The sequence below is a fragment of the Miscanthus floridulus genome, chromosome 7, assembly GCF_019320115.1.
Source record: "Miscanthus floridulus cultivar M001 chromosome 7, ASM1932011v1, whole genome shotgun sequence".
In the NCBI taxonomy this organism is placed as follows: Eukaryota; Viridiplantae; Streptophyta; class Magnoliopsida; order Poales; family Poaceae; genus Miscanthus; species Miscanthus floridulus.
The window spans coordinates 70,135,823-70,153,084 of NC_089586.1; the positions used below are offsets into that span (position 1 = coordinate 70,135,823).

The window sequence follows — 17,262 nt, forward strand, 5'->3', positions numbered from 1 at the left end:
TACACGGGTCCATCCAGAGCGGCGAAGCTGGGGTGCCGGCTCTGTCTCCTCGGCCTCCTAAGTCTCCTAGGCCTGCTCGCCCTCCTAAGTCTGCTGAACTGGCTCCTGCTCTGCTGACGGGCCTTCCTCAATGGCAACCCGTCGTCCTGCAAACGTGGTAGTCCCAGCTGGACTACCGTGACGACGCTCAACCTCCTCAATCGCAGCTCTGACTGCTGGTGAAACCGGCTGATCTGCAATGACAACTCTGCTGCGGGCACCACCTCTCTTGGCACGCTCTGTGGCCTCTACAACAGCTGCTGCTCTTGCTGTCACTGCATCGGGGTACTTCTGCTTCTTGGATGTCACCTGCTTGGTTGACTTGCCCTTAGATCCGGCTGGCTGGCGAGGCGGGGGCCTCCGATCATCATCACCTAGGCCACCACCAATGTTCTTGGTGCGAGCCATCTGAACTGACAAGATGATGAACTGCCGCTGATGAAGATCAACTATCAAACTGCCGCTTTCGAGGCTTGGCCTCGATCCTTACTCGCGAGCTTGGCTCCGAGTTGACTGCCAACTGCCAGAAGAACCACAATGGAACCGACTCGCTGCACGATAGAATAGATGGATATACAAATAAATACCATATGTCTAATAGATGCGGAACCCTAATAGAGAAAGCAATATAGATGCAAACTTGAATCGAATGGCTTTCTACTTGACGATCAGCGATCCGAGAAAGGAAAAGGCGACACGCGGGGGAATCCTCGGAACCGGCAGGGGCTAGGGTTACAAGGAGCAGTGATGAACTGGTGGCCCTAGAATTTTAGAAATCAGCGCATTGTATTGCAATTTGATCTTAAGCAAATTGAAATTTTGGAGCATTGATCTGGTCTTACCAAGATGAAGGAGTTAGGGCTAGGTCACACATCGCTTGATGACACAATGAGGCTCGGCAGCGGGCTCTCAGGTGGCACGGTGGCGAGAGGACCGGGTGAGCGCGGTGGCGTGCGGGAAGGCTCGGGCGTAGTGGCGCGGCGAGGCTGGAGCACGGCGGCGTGGGCGCGAGATGGCTGGCGCAGGGTCGCGGTGGCGCGGCGAGGCAGGAGCACGGCGGCGCGCGGCTGGCGAGCTGAGGAGGCGCAGGAGGCGGCGGCAAGAGCTAGGGCTAGGTCACAGGGAGTCAAAACGAAAGAACGGCCGATATATATAGATCCCCCGACGCGACAGAGAAGGAAACGGAAAAGAGTCCTGAAACCACGCGAGATCCACTGACCGGATGCTCCGGTGGTAGCGACCGGACGCTACCACCCAGCGTCCAGTCGATTCCAGAGAGATCCAAATCCTCTAGAATCGGGACCGGACGCGTCCGGTGGTCCATGACCGGACGCAGGCAGGGTCCGGTCAGTACAACTTGTCCTTCCTTCGATCGACCAGACGCTGAACCCTTCCTGACCGGACGCACAGACGCAGCATCCGGTCACTCCTTCACCAGCAGTTCACCTCCTGTGAACTGACCGGACGCTGGACAGCAGCGTCCGGTGCAGCGTCCGGTGCACTTTTTCCAGCAAACCTTCAAACTTCCTTCGCGCTGCCTGTTCCCAATCAAGTCCCAACATGAATAAGATCCAAATAAACACCAATTGGGACTGATGTGAGTGACCTCTCTCAAACCCTCATATTTTTCAAAATATTTTGCCTTAGGCTATAATTCTTTTTAAGAAAATAGGCAACAAGAGGGCAAATGGAACAAAACGACAAAACAACATTCATGTATATGCAATACTTGTAAGTAAAACTAGTTGCTTGTCAAGTTTGATCCAAGGATAAGCTTCTTCACATGCTTTTCAGCGGTTATCTTAACCATGTTAGACAAGCCCTATATGCATTGCCACAAATTAAACATGTTGTATATTACAATGAATGCAAGGGACAACACAAGCTCAATTTTTAGTGAAGTTACTAAAATCAAGTACATTGAGCTCATTCCGCAATCTACAAAATGTAGCCTCATCTAGCGGTTTCGTGAAGATATCCGCTAATTGATCTTCGGATCTTACACCTTCTAGTGATATATCATTTTTAGCCACATGATCTCTTAGAAAGTGATGGTGGATATCTATATGCTTGGTGCGAGAGTGTTGAACCGGATTATTTGCAAGTTTTACCGCACTTTCATTGTCGCACAAAAGAGGTACTTTCTCTAGAACTACTCCATAGTCTAGCAAAGTTTGTTTCATGTATAATATTTATGCACAACAAGCACCCGCAACAATGTATTCCGCTTCGGCGGTGGACAAGCCACACTATTTTGTTTCTTGGAGGACCAAGACACAAGTGATCTACCAAGCAAATGGCACCCTCCGGATGTGCTCTTTCTATCAACTTTGCATCCGGCGTAATCCGAATCGGAATAGCCAATTAATTCAAATAAAGCTCCTTTGGGATACCAAAGGCCAATGCTTGGTGTGTGCTTAAGATACCTAAGGATTCTTTTTACGGCAATTAAATGAGTTTCCTTAGGACTAGCTTGAAATCTAGCACACATACACACACTAAACATGATGTCAGGCCTAGATGCGGTTAAATATAACAAGCTACCAATCATAGAACGGTAGAGAGTTTGATCAACCGGGTTACCTCCCTCATCTAGGTCGAGATGTCCATTTGTAGGCATTGGTGTCTTGATTGGCTTACATTCATCCATCTTGAATCTCTTGAGAAGATCCTTTGTATATTTCTCTTGAGAGATGAAGATGCCTTCTTTCATTTGCTTGACTTGAAAACCAAGAAAGAATGTAAGCTCACCAATCATTGACATCTCGAACTCCTTAGACATCAATTCACCAAATTCTTTGCATGAGTCTTCATTTGATGATCCAAAGATGATATCATCAACATATACTTGACAAATGAAGATATGCCCATCAAGCTTCTTGGTGAATAGTGTGGTGTCGACCTTCCCAATGGTGAAGCCCTTCTCAATGAGGAAGTCCCGAAGGCGCTCATACCAAGCTCTTGGGGCTTGCTTAAGCCCATATAGTGCCTTGGACAACCTATAAACATGATTAGGATATCTAGGGTCTTCAAACCTAGGAGGTTGATCAACATAGACTAGTTCATTAATAAAGCCATTTAAAAATGCACTTTTCACATCCATTTGATATAGTTTCATTTCATGATGTGATGCATATGCAAGAAGGATACGGATGGCTTCTAATCTTGCAACCGGTGCAAAGATCTCTCCAAAATCCAAACCTTCAACTTGAGAGAACCCCTTTGCAACAAGTCTTGCCCTGTTCCTCACAACAACACCTTGATCATCTTGCTTGTTGCGGAACACCCACTTCGTTCCAATGACTCTTGCACCTTTTGGTCGCTCTTCAAGAGTCCAAACTTCATTGCGAGTGAAGTTGTTCAACTCTTCATGCATGGCATTGATCTAATCTGGATCTTTAAGAGCTTCTTCTACCTTGGTAGGCTCATAACAAGAGACAAAAGAGTGATGAGCAATAAATGACGTAAGTTTTTGAGATCGAGTCATTACACCCTTTGATGGACTCCCTATGATGAGATCTTGTGGGTGATCTTGTAGGAGAGGTGTATTTCTTTTATTGACCACTTGAGGAGGAGGTTGTGGAGCATCAACATCTTGTGCTTGTACCACCATTTGCTCATGGGAGATATGAGTATCTTCATTTTCTACTCTCCCATCTTTTTCACCATCTTGTGGTACATTTGATGAAGAGGGTTGGTTAATGACTTGTACATCATCTTCATCATCTTTTGGCTTGATATCTCCCACCGGAATATTCTTCATAGCCTCCCTTAATGGTTCATCACCTACATCATCAAGATTCTCATGTGCTCCTTGGGATCCGTTAGATTCATCAAATTCCACATCATATGTTTCTTCAACCAAGCCGGTGGCATGATTAAATACTCTATATGCTTTGGACTTCAATGAGTAACCAACAAGAAAACCTATATCACAACGTCTTTGAAACTTCCCTAGGTGTTGCCGCTTCTTGTAGATGTAGCACTTGCAACCAAACACCCTAAAGAAGGAGACGTTCGGCTTCTTCCCATTGAGCAACTCATATGGTGTCTTGACAAGGAACTTTTAAAGAAATAGGCGGTTGGATGCATAACATGCGGTGTTGATTGCTTCTGCCCATAGAGCTTCGGGGGTGTTGTACTCATCTAGCATTGTCCTTGCAAGAGTGATCAAAGTCCGGTTCTTCCTCTCAATAACACCATTTTGTTGAGGAGTATAGGTTGCGGAGACTTCATGTTTGATTCCAACTTCATCACAATAAGCTTCTATGTTTGTGTTGTCAAACTCTTTGCCATTGTCACTTCCTATCTTCTTGAGCTTCACTTCAAATTCATTTTGAGCTCTCTTGGCAAACTTCTTGAAACAAGATGCAACTTCGGATTTGTCATGAAGGAAGAACACCCATGTATACCTTGAATAGTCATCCACAATCACAAGACAATAGAGATTTCCTCCCAAACTCTTGTATGTTGTTGGTCCAAATAAATCCATGTGTAGGAGTTCTAGCACTCTTGTGGTTGACATGAAAGCTTTGGTTGGATGAGTGTTTGCAACTTGCTTGCCGGCTTGACATGCACTACAAAGCTTGTCCTTCTCAAACTTCACATCCTTCAACCCTCTCACCAAATCATTCTTCATAAGCTTCTTGAGTGAGCTCATCCCAACATGAGCAAGTCTTCTATGCCATAGCCACCCAAGTGTTGTTTTGGTGAATAGGCAAGTCTTCATGTTTGCATCTTCGAAGGTAAAGTCAACTAGATATAAGTTGTTGTATCTAAATCCATTGAATATCACTTGATTGTCATCTACCTTGGATACAACAACCTCCTTTTTGGTGAATAAGCATTGAAAGCCAAGATCACACAATTGCCCAACGGATAGCAAGTTGAAGCTCAATGATGCAACATAGAGTACATTGGAGATGGAATGATCATTTGATATTGCCACTTTGCCCAATCCTTTAACCTTGCCCTTTGAATTATCTCCAAATGTTATTTTCTCTTGTCCATCTACCTCTTCATCTAGTGAGGTGAACATACAAGGATCACCGGTCATATGTTGAGTGCAACCACTATCAATAACCCAATGACTTCCACCGGTCTTGTAGTTCACCTACACATAAGAGATTCAAGCTTTAGGGATCCAAACTTGTTGAGGGCCCTTCACCTTCTCAACAAGTGACTTAGCCACCCAAATCTTCTTAGGCCTACTCTTGTTGGGGGGTCCTAAGAACATGACTTTCATCTTTCCACTAGAATCTTTTCTAAGCATGTAGTGAGCATTGAAAGCAAAGGGTCTAGCATGCTTGGGCAAGGGTTGTGGTGGTGGAGTTTGACACTCATGAGCAAAGTGGCCTTCTTGTCCACACTCAAAACATCTCTTTGGCTTTAGCTTTGGCTTTGATTGTTGGTGTTGAGCTTGAGCCTTCTTCTTCTCTACACTTGCCATATATCCAATGCCACTTCTATCCATCTTCATGACGGTATTCATGAGTAGCTCACTTTGGAGATGCTTGCCTCTAGCAAACTTGCTCAATCCCACCTTGAGATGCTCTTTCTCCATCTTGAGCTTCTTGTCCTCTTCCTTGAGAATATCATTGTTCTTCTCTTCCTTGAGTTTCTTGTTTTCTTCTTTGAGCTTCTCATTCTCAAGGATCAACTCTTTGTCATGATCAAGAGTTTCTAGCACAATGGTGTTGTGACTTTTTATCTCTTCAAGATCTTTCATGAGCTTCTCATGGTCACTCTTGAGCTTGACATACTCATCATAGTCATTGCACTCAACCACTTGCTTGCCTTTGCTACTAGATCCATGCTCAATGCTCTCATCAATTAAATCATCACATGAGGTAGCTATATCAATCTTAACAACATGGTTAGTAGCAACATGTGGCTCATTTGGTAAGAATTCTTGTGCAATAACAAGGGTATCATAATTGATCTTTAGAGTTGTATATTCATCTTTTAGCTTGTTGTGACTAGTGATAAGCTCATTGTGCACCCACTCAAGTTTATCATGTTTATCTTTAAGCTCTTTCTTAGAAGATTTGAGCTCCTTGAGTTTGGATGATATAGAATCATTTGTTTCTTTGAGCTCATCATTAGCCTTTTCTAATGTATCACACTTAGCTAAGAGTGAATCATTTTTAGCATCAAGTTTTTCATTTGTAGCTCTACTCTTTCTAATGATCTTAGTGTATTTTCTTAATATTTTGACAAGATCATCATATGTGGGTGAATCATCATTGCTATCGCTATCATCATCACTAGCTTGCTCATCATCATTACTATCATCACTCTTAGTTACCTTGCATTCACCCTTGGCCGTAAGGCATAGGTGTGTAGAGGATGATAGCGATGGTGGCGGTGAGGATGCAAGATCAATAGCAATGGCGGCCACCTTCTCATTGTCACTCTCATCATTGGATGATCCACTTGATGAATCAATGTCCATGAGCCAATCACCGACAATATAGGCCTTGCCACTCTTCTTCTTCTTGTAGAAGTCTCTCTTTTTGCCATCTCTCTTCTTGTATGGCTTGTTCTTTTTCTTTTCATCTTCATCACTTGAATCATCTTTCTTGCCCTTGTTCTTGAACTTGTCTTTCTTGGGCTTTGTGCATTGATGAGCTAGGTGGCCAAGTTCGCCACAATTGTAGCAATCCATCTCAGAGATTGGCTTTCTTCTTGAGCTAGTGAAGAACTTCTTCTTCTTGCCGTCAAACTTGATGCCACTCTTGTTTAGCTTCTTTAGCATCTTGGCGGTATTTTTCACCATGAGAGCAAGACTTTCTTCATCATCTTCACCACTTGAGCTTTCATACTCAAGTCTTGCCTTGCCCTTATCTTGGCTAGCTTTGAATGCTAAGTCTTTCTCTTTCTTCTTTGTAGAGGATGAGCCATCTTGTGGTGTGATGTGCATATACATCTCATGAGCATTGATCTTTCCCAAGATTTGTGTCGGTGTAGTGGCGGAAAGATCACCTTGATGTAGCACGGTCACAATGTGCCCATATTTGTCAATGGGGAGGACACTCAAGATCTTTCTCACAACGTCGGATGGTGACATTTGAGTAAGTCCAAGCCCATTGACTTCCTCTACAAGAACATTTAAATGAGAATACATTTCATTAGCACTTTCTTTGGGAAGCATCTCAAAAGAATTTAGCTTTTTAATTACAAGATGATAGCGTTCCTCACGCTCACTCTTGGTTCCCTCATGGAGCGCACAAACGTCCGACCATAGTGCATGGGCGTCTTTGTGGTTCCTTAAACGATTGAACACATCTTTGCAAAGGCCTCTAAAGATGGTGTTGCGAGCCTTTGCATTCCATTTTTCATAGTTTACTTCATCGCCTTGGAGTTGTGCGGCATTCTTAGGTGTTGGGAACCCTTGAGAGGCGGCTCTAAGAATTCCAACATCTAGAGCTTCTAGGTAAGCCTCCATGCGAATTTTCCAATATGGAAAATCATCCCCCTCGAAGATAGGAGGAGGTCCATCCCCGTAAGACATCTTGCTCTAAGCGGTTAAGCTTAAAAACGTGAGCACAAGGCTCTAATACCAATTGAAAGGATCAAGATGCCCAAGAGGGGGGGGGGTGAATTGGGCTAATTCTAAATTTTCTTGCAATAATCAAATCCTACGGATAGCCCAATTAACCCCTTGTGCCTAGAAAAGTGTTTCTATCAAATTTACGCACAATAGACTTGCAACCTATGTTCCAAACTTACTTTAGCATAGCAATTCTACGAATGTAAAGACAAGTATTGAATTGCTCAAAGTAAATGCTCAAAGTAAATGCTCAAAGTAAATGGAGAGAGGAACGTGGCGATGTTTTGCCGAGGTATCGAAGAGTCGCCACTCTCCACTAGTCCTCGTTGGAGCACCCGCGCAAGGGTGTAGCTCCCCCTTGATCCGCGCAAGGATCAAGTGCTCTCTACGGGTTGATTCTTCGACACTCCGTTGCGGCGAATCACCCAAAGCCACTCACAACTTGAGTTGGGTCACCCACAAGCTCCGCCGGGTGATCACCAAGCTCCCAATCACCACCAAGCCGTCTAGGTGATGGCGATCACCAAGAGTAACAAGCACGAACTCTCACTTGACCACGTGAAGCCTAATGAGAAGATGGATGCACACTTGTCTACTCTTGATTCACTAATGAGGTTTCACTCTTGGATTCTCAAATCACAAACACCTCACTAGGACCTTGCTCTTCTTGGCACTCACAAACATGTTTCTCAGCTATTGGAATGAGCAAAAGTGACTCCACACACGAGTGGAGCTTCTATTTATAAGGCAGCCTGAAAAACGAACCATTATGAGCTTCTACGGGATGACCGGACGCTCCGATCGTTTTGACCAGACGCTCCGGTCAGTTCAACCCACGCAACAGTTTTCAAGTGATGACCGGACGCTGTCAGGGTCCGGTCAGTACTGACCAGACGTGTCCGGTCGCTCTTGGATGCTTACTGTAATCGACCGGATGCTGGATACTCAGGGTTCGGTCACCACTGACCGGACGCGTCCGGTCACACTTTCTCAAGTCTGGACCCTTACTGGAGTCGATCGGACGCTGGCCCTCATTGTCCGGTCACATTGACCTTCCAGCATCTGGTCAGACCAGACTTGTTCTCCTCGGTCAAATGAACTGACCGGACCCTGCAGCCAGCGTCCGGTCGCACCGGAGCCAGCGTCTTGTCAGTATTTGACCCTCCATTCACTTCCAACTCTTGATCATATGTGAATGAAGTTTGATCCAAAGGATCTTAGGCATTCATAGGAGCTACCTAGAGCTAGTTTTAAACAAGTGTGCACCACACCTAACTCACTAGACTCAACTAGGTCAAGCTACCCGTTCATACCCCCCTTAATAGTATGGCCAAAGGAAAAACAAAGTCCTAAACTATTCTAAGTGTCTCTCCAACTTCAATCGACACTTAGAACTAGTCATCCTTAACCTTGTCGTCAATCCTTTGAAAACCGAAACGATTTCCATCGTAGGGGCATGACAACCTCGATTGCCCAATCGATCTCCATTACCATGACCTAACTTTATTTGCCTCTGCAAAACATACGTTAGTCATAGTAATCTTGTATTGTCATTAATCATCGAAATCCAACTAGGGGCCTAGATGCTTTCAGCGTGTATATATTGGCATGTTTCATTTTTTTAAATGTGATGTGTTATTGGCGCATCTATGTTGTCCACCTGCGTGTTGGAAAATGTAGCAACTTGTGTCTACTTTTTTTATGCATTATTATGAACCGTGTACCCCAATTTTTGGATTTGATTTTAATATGTTGTTTCTTTATCTTCTTTACGCAGGAATTAATGCTCCCAAAACCAAAGGCAAAGGCAATGGAGACCCCTTCATAACAAGATTTTTAGTCCACATGATCTGTGACCACAAGTTCAGTCAAGATCAGATAGGGTGGATTGAAGAGGATAGTTTTGGTGCTTTACTTGCCATGTCTGAGTTTTTCATCCCTGTGAAGCTCGTTGCATGGATTATGAAGCACATTGATGTTGATTTGAGAGAGTTTAGGCTCAAACATAAAGCCGTTGTATTTGACAAGCAGCTTGTTTGCAACATTCTTGGTGTGCCTAGCAGAGAAGAGCCTGTTAAGCTTACTTTCATCGCCGATCAATATGAAGCATTCAACATTCCAGAAGATTCAGGAGCCTTTTATGGATGGATTCAAAGGGAAGTGGCCCAAGTGCATGGAGGTGTTGATGAAACCTAAGGACAAAGACTCTTTTATGAGGGCATTCATGTTGCTTGCCTTGGGGTCTGTACTCTACCTAGGAATAGATAATGCAACCACCCCACGATACTTGTACAACTTATAGGATGTCTCTAAAATCAAATCATTTGACTAGGCTGGGCACATCCTTGATGAGTTATTCAGTTTAATGCTTTTTTATCTTCATTCATCTTTGGTCATTTCTTTTAGTCATTATGTTATTTCTTGACATAATATATCTTCATTCAATGTTATTTCCGAATGACCAGCCCCTACCCTACCCCGGTGCCCATGACTGGTTACATTCCACCCCAGCCGCCAAAGCCTGAAGAAGAGGCCATGGGGCCACCCCCGCCACCAATGCCTGAAGAAGAAGAAGAGCCCGTGTAGCCAAGTCTTAAGGATTGGCTAGATTGCCTAGGCACTTCCAACCACCGTCCAGTTGATACTCCTGCAGTTGCCATTGAGGTGATTTTGTCAAAACCCTCTCATAATTTCCATACATGTTGCACAATGTGCATTCATATGTTGCAGTGTAATTGCCTCCAAGTTTCATTTACTCCACTTCATATGTTGTAGTGTCATTTCCTACATGTGTCAGTGACCCTATTTTATATTGCGCAAATATATATGTATATATATGTTTGTAATTTCCTATGTTTGACATTGCATATATTATTTTATTGCAGTCCCTTCCTGAAGAATACCAAGTTCTATTGGCTCAGTATAATTCTTTGGTGGAGAAATATTTTGATGAGCTTGCGCAGGCAATGAAAGAGCAAGGAAAGGTGATCATGGCAAAGCATGGTGCTGAGTTGGCTTCTAAGTTGATCCATCTGAACAAACGTCTGAATGATGTTGCTAATTTGGCAAGTAAGATGAGCCAGCTGAAGAAACCTTTCAATGACAATGCCAACGTGCATCCTCTACCAGATCCAATAGCTTCACCTGCTGAGTCACCCAAAAAACCATCTAGCCCACTAGAGAGTACAAAACATGCAAGTACTTCTAGTGCACCAATCCCACCAGAGGACAGAACAGATAAATCAACTCCTTCCCCTCCACCAATCCGACCAGAGGAGAGTACAAAAGGTCAAATTTAGTCAAATTCCTTCCCCTCCACCAATCCCACCAGAGGAGAGTACAAAAGCTCTAGTTCCTTCCCCTGCACCAATCCCACAAGATGAGAGTACAAAAGGTCCAATTGCTTCCCCTCTGCCAATCCCACTAGAGGAGAGTAAAAGAGGTCCAGTTCCTTACAAGCCACCAGTCCCTTCATATTTACATGATATCCCTTCATTTGACCTATTCAAACCTAATAAACCAGAGTTCGAAGATATCTGTGGAGAAAGATCTAGAAGCTCTATGCCTACTGGTAAACACTCTGGTTTTTCATCCATCTCATTTTTATGTGTTCAAATGTGGCTTCTTTGTTTGACACATCCTTTTTCTCTTTTTGTCTTATATTCTTTTGTAGCCCCATTGCAATAACTTTGCTAATCTGTTTCATTGGCACCACCTCAAGTGTTACAGTAGCTATCTATATATATTTTAGTCCATATGTTTCCATATACTTCAGCCCTGATTTTCTACTGTTTCAATGGTACTACCTTATGAGTTGCAGTAGCTATCCATATATGTTTTAGTACATATGTTTCCATATACTTCAGCCCTAATTTTCTACTATTTCATTGGTACTACCTCATGTGTTGTAGTAGCTATCTATATATGTTTTAGTATATATGTTTCCATATACTTCAGCCCTGATTTTTTTGTCCAGGGGACACCACCATTGAGGATTCCAAGGATAGACAAACAAGCTCAAGCACAATAAAAAAAAGGAATAGAAAGAAGAGGAAAAGAATTTATGTTGGCCTTAGGCTGAAGCAAAAATGATCCAAGGGTGATGATGATGATACTAAAGAAATTTGGAACAAGTTTTTGGCTAAAAGAGCTTTTGATCAGGGATTCAAGATAGAGGGTGAAAGCCAACCATGAGTTTACCCACTCCCAACTCCCCTTACCTTTTTCAGTTTGACTTGTCCTACGCTTATACGTTGTTTAATGTGTTGTCAATATCTGTTGCATTAGGCTTGCTTAGTTGTTGTGAATGCATTATTCATGTGTTGAAACTAGCTCTTTTTTTTGTTTCCATAGTTCATTCATACCTGTTGCATTAAGTGATCAGTTAGCTTTTGCTTGTTTGCCACCTCTATAGTCTTCATTTTTTTAAACAAAAAATAAAAACTGTCTCTACTTCATTCATATGTGTTCGAGTAGTTGTAGCCATAACTTTATTTAATTCTTGCAAGTGTATTTTTCAAATATTGAAACAAGCTTCTATTGGTTTAGCACTTCGCCCATCTTTCTTCTAGTAGGTTTTGATTATACATCGGTTGTGGTAATTATATCGCCTTTTCTTTTCTACAAGGCCACCTTTCATTGAGATTGATGCCTTCCACGTTACGTACGATGAGTTTTATGACTCCTTCAAGCCAAGGGGATTGGTTGGTAACAATGTAATGGCCTTGTGGAGTTACCAGTTCAATCTTGACCACCTTCAATTGTATGAAGAGAAAAAAAACAAGAGATATAAAATTTGCTTTCCCCTAGTTGGCCACGGTAATAATACAATACCTATGACTTTCCATTTCAAACTGAATTTCTAGAACTCATCTTTTATTTAGTTTTTTTTCTTTTTATGTGTGCTGGATAGGACTTCATGAGTGTGGATCTAGCTTCTTTCAGACATGATGGGACTTGCAAGAACATTTACACCAAGATAAACAAAAAATGGACTATCGCCAAGATGGATCTGGTACGTGAGTTGTATATACATTGTTTGGTTTCAATGAAATACAATTAATGATGTTGTCAAAGGTGCCACATTAATTTATTTAATTTTACATAACCATACTATGTAGATGTTCTTTCCGATAGTATTTGAGAACCACTGGGTGCTTCTTTGTGTTAGTATGTTCATGAAGCAAATTACTTTCTTTGACTCTTTGAGTGCCTCCAAGGAGAGCACATGTTCAAAGCGTGCCTAGAACTTGGTAAGTGGCTTCCTTGCTGTATCCTATGTTTTCTTGGGTGTTTCAAGTAGCTTTTTAGTTTTAGTTGTTGCACATTCATTCCACCTTTGTTGAAATAGCTCTTGATTACCTATCGCAACATATTTGTAGTTCTTGATGTAAATTTCAACACATGTGATGACGTATGATGTGTATATGATTTAGCTAGCAAGCTAAAAAATATCAAATAAGAGGATTCTAAAAATCTTGTGTCACCTGGTTTTTTCTAATTTGTCACTGCCTCTTGTACATGTTGCACATTCATTTTTCAATTGTTGAAGTAGCTCTTGATTATCTGTTGCATGTGTATTCCTGAATTGTTTCATTATTTTTCAGATTCAAAATTTTGCAGCCACAACACTAAAACATGGGGTCCTCAAAACTAGCGTGTCTCATTTTGACTGGATCTACCCTATAGGATATCCTAAACAAAGAATTTGTATGTTTCCAATTTAGCATGTCCCTCCTTGTCATTATTGCCTAATGATTGGATGTTCACATGTTTTATTGTTCCTTTTTCTTAAAAGGTTTGACTGCGGGCTGTACACAATGGATTATATGAAAGAATGGGATGGCAAGAAGATTGTAGCTTTATCACTTGAGAAAGTATGTGTTTCCATTCTAAAACTTTCTTATTTTTGCAACTCCTATTTTTGTCTCTAAATATGCTTGCTCAGTCTTGCTCTCCTTTCTTTTTTCATTATCTCTCTGCCCAGGGGTTGGTGCTAGAGTACAGGAAGCACGCTGCTGCACTACTCCTTCTATTAGAACGCAATGTGGTTAAGCTGGATGACTTTGTGAAGAAGTATGATGCCAAGAAGACCTGATCAAGTTGATGCTATGTACTTTAGGAGGTGTGAGGAGAACGATGTGCATTGAAACACCAGAATTCTTGTAAATATGGAGTCCTGTTATGCTATGTGGCAATATGTGAATGCTTGTAATCTTAGGTCATCATACCCTAGAAACATCCTGGCATGATGTTGATCTACTTTTGGTAGCAACTAAAGCTTGCTAGTGTTGCAATGTTGTGTACTGTGAACATCTTTCTAAAAATGTTGGTTAGTTCTTTAGCTTGTGTTGCAATATTTCTTTTTCTATTGGTCCATGCTTGTCAATGTTTGTCCACTTTTGCAACAATGTTGACCATATGCATGATCTGGTAGTCAACCTTTGCTTTTGCATAGCCACAATTTCATATGTAACAGTAGTGAGACTCATCTGTTTCATTAGAGCATTTCAGATGTAATAGTAGTCAACCTTTGCTGTTGCATGGCCACATTTTTTAGATGTAATAATAGTGAGACTCGGCTATTTCATTAGAGCATTTCAGATGTAACAGTAGTGAATTTATGCTGTTTCATTAGAGGATTTTTAGATGTAACAATAGTGAGACTCGACTGTTTCATGAGAGCATTTTAGATGTAATAGTAGTGAATTTTTGCTATTTTTATGACCACATTTTTTAGATGTAACAGTAGTGAGACTCGGTTGTTTCATTAGAGCATTTTAGATGTAACAATAGTGAAATTATGTTGTTTCATGACCATATTTTTTCAGATGTAACATATGATTCAGGTACTTGCAACATATGATTCAGGTACTTGCAACAGACCGCTACTACCAATTCGACATGGTCGATTAGAGTCTCAGAAAATGGCATAACAAAACATCAATGTGCTTTTTGCCATACTTCACCACATGCAGTTGTCTTTTACTGCGGGTAGTCTTTAGGGTATATCCACTCAAACTTTGATACATCACACTTGAGAACACCACTTGAAAGAGCAGCAATTAATTGTATTGTAAAATGCTATAAATTAAATTCAAAATGATCTAGTGCTATGACCTAATTATGAACAAGAACTCAAACTAGAGCTTCAACTCCGCTTCTTTCATTACTTTTAGTATCTCTTGTGCTGTTTGCATGTATTTGCATGTTTGGACACTATGTCCGTCTTCATTGCAATAGGAGCATGGTGAGGTTTCTTACTTCCCTTCTTCTTTGATTTACTCTTCTTTATAGCTTTCTCCCTCACTTGCTGCACAATGCTCTTCTTCCTTTGCACTTTATCCTTTGGCCTTCCTAGTGTATCATTGGCGGGAGGGTTGTTCACCATGGTTGTGTTGATCGTCCTTTGTTCTTGGCATTCATCTACTTCCATACTTGCTGCACTTCCGGCTGCCTTAACATCTTCCCAAACCTTGTCTATCCCTTGTGAAGCAATTTTATACTTGTCAGGAGCAAAACAAGCATCTGCTGCTAGCCCACTCATTTTTCTACACAATGCATTATATTTGAGCTTGTTGGTTGCAGGAACACCAAAACAAGCTTCAGGTGACAAGAGGTTTTCACTGATCTTTATGGTTGCTTCCTCTGATCATCTTCTAAGCAAGTATTTCTCTGGAATTTGTTCTACATCATAGCTAGTGAATACTTTTAGAATGTGGGGACATAAAAGTCTATCTTGCTCAAACATATTATAGGTGCATGAATATGTTGTTGCATTATCTTGGACTGAAACATTGTAGGTTTTCCATGTTAGTTGACCGCATTTGCGCACTTGTTTCAATATCTCTATGGAAACACCTTCACCCTCTACAGTGACCTGCCCCTTCTTGCATGATGTTGAGTCATGTAACAGCTCCTGGAATCTGAAGAAAACACTCCTAGTGTAGAAGCGAGCAACTTATGTCTCAAATGCATATCTCCCCCAAAGCGGTGGTTCTAAAATCTCACCCTTACAGCCTTCAAGATTCTCTTTCTCAATCCTTGTGTCCATGATGTACTCATATTGTGTTACAAATTGCAATAGCGAATCTTGTGGATGCACTAGCTTCTTGAAGAGTGAATTCATACTTTCCGACCTTCCTGTGGTGCTTGTGAAAGGGAAGAATGATTTCCTACAGTATGTTGGCGCCCACATTGTCCTAGCAACTGACATGTTCTGAAATGCCTCATTCTTATGTAGGTTGTACTTCTCCTCCAAGCTATGCCACATGAGCTCAAATTCTTCTAGCATTTTAGTATGATTAATGCAAGAATTGAACTCATTAGCAAATTCTTCACTAGAGTTGATCAGCCAACCAAGTTTCTCACAAGCCTTGCTCACTACATGAAATTTGTAGCATCTATGTACAACATCAGGGAACACCAGTGCTATTGCAGCCTTTATGGCCTTATCTTGGTCGGTCATTATATTCCTTGATTCGAACCCACCCATTGCTTCTTTCAAGGTTCGGAGTACCTAGACCAATGATTCAATTGTTTCATCCAGAAGTAAGGCACAACCAAGCAATATGCTCTACATATGGTTGTTCACACCAACTATGGGTGCAAATGGCATGTTGTACCTATTAACACAAAAGGTTGTGTCAAAAAAGATACAATCCACGAAAGTCTTGTACATCTCCCTTGTCCTTCCATCCACCCAAAACAACCCCCTAACAACATTGTCACTATCAATCTTCACCGCATAAAAAAGGTTGGGCTCTCAGACTGCTGCTTCTGGAAATACTCCAATGTTGCCTCCATATCTCTTAAATGAACTCCCTTCCTCAGGTGACTCCTCAAGTTTGAAACATCCTTGCTGTTGTACGATAAGTTCCCAATCTCACCATGGAAATCAGAAAGCACAGCCATGATTTGCATGGTGCTAATGTTCCTATGGTGGAGTGTCTTCAGAATCTCATAATCTACAAACGAAATGCGCCGATGGGACCTTAGTTGTTTCCTTCTTCTAATCTGCTTCACCAAGGAATGTGTGTGTGTTCTACTTTCATCACAACCACTCTCCATTTACCGTCCCGCAGACCAATTGCCATATGTGCCTTGCAGTCGTATTTCTTGATAGTGCTGCACTTCTTTGATGTTGTTGTCAGCACAACCGAAGAACTCTTCTTCTTTGAGACCTTAGCTTGTGCTACATCTTTGGTCGAGCTCTTCCTCTTTGAGGCCTTAGCTTTTGATACATCATTGGTCGCCTTGCTAGTTGAAGTGTTGTCCTCCTGCTCACTATCTGGCCTTCTGGCATGTGTGCACTCAAATTCCTTCCTAATAAGCACCTTAGTAACAGTACTGTTCCTTGATGATGCAACCTGGATACTAAAACCCATTTTGAATGCATAAACATTGTACTCTCCTCGCTTCTTCAACACTATTAAATTCCATCCCCACAAATGGCACAACAGGCTGTGAACACACAACATCTTCTTCTTCATGGTAAACTTCTTCTTCAGATGACATCCACATCAATATAGCCTTGCACATCAGTGGCATTGTTGGAGACACTCTAATTGATATCAATTTCACCTTGGCCCTGCAAAATAATGTTGCAAAAGTTTTAAGCATGAAACACATGTGCAACCTCCTTAAAAGGAAACTAATGAAACAATGCTTGA

At 41.9% G+C, this 17,262-nt stretch overlaps 1 pseudogene; it reads right to left on the reverse strand.

The window, feature by feature from the left end:
* Positions 1-14,733: 14,733 nt before the first annotated feature.
* Positions 14,734-17,032, reverse strand: LOC136465638 (protein FAR1-RELATED SEQUENCE 5-like; annotated as a pseudogene).
* Positions 17,033-17,262: the final 230 nt, after the last annotated feature.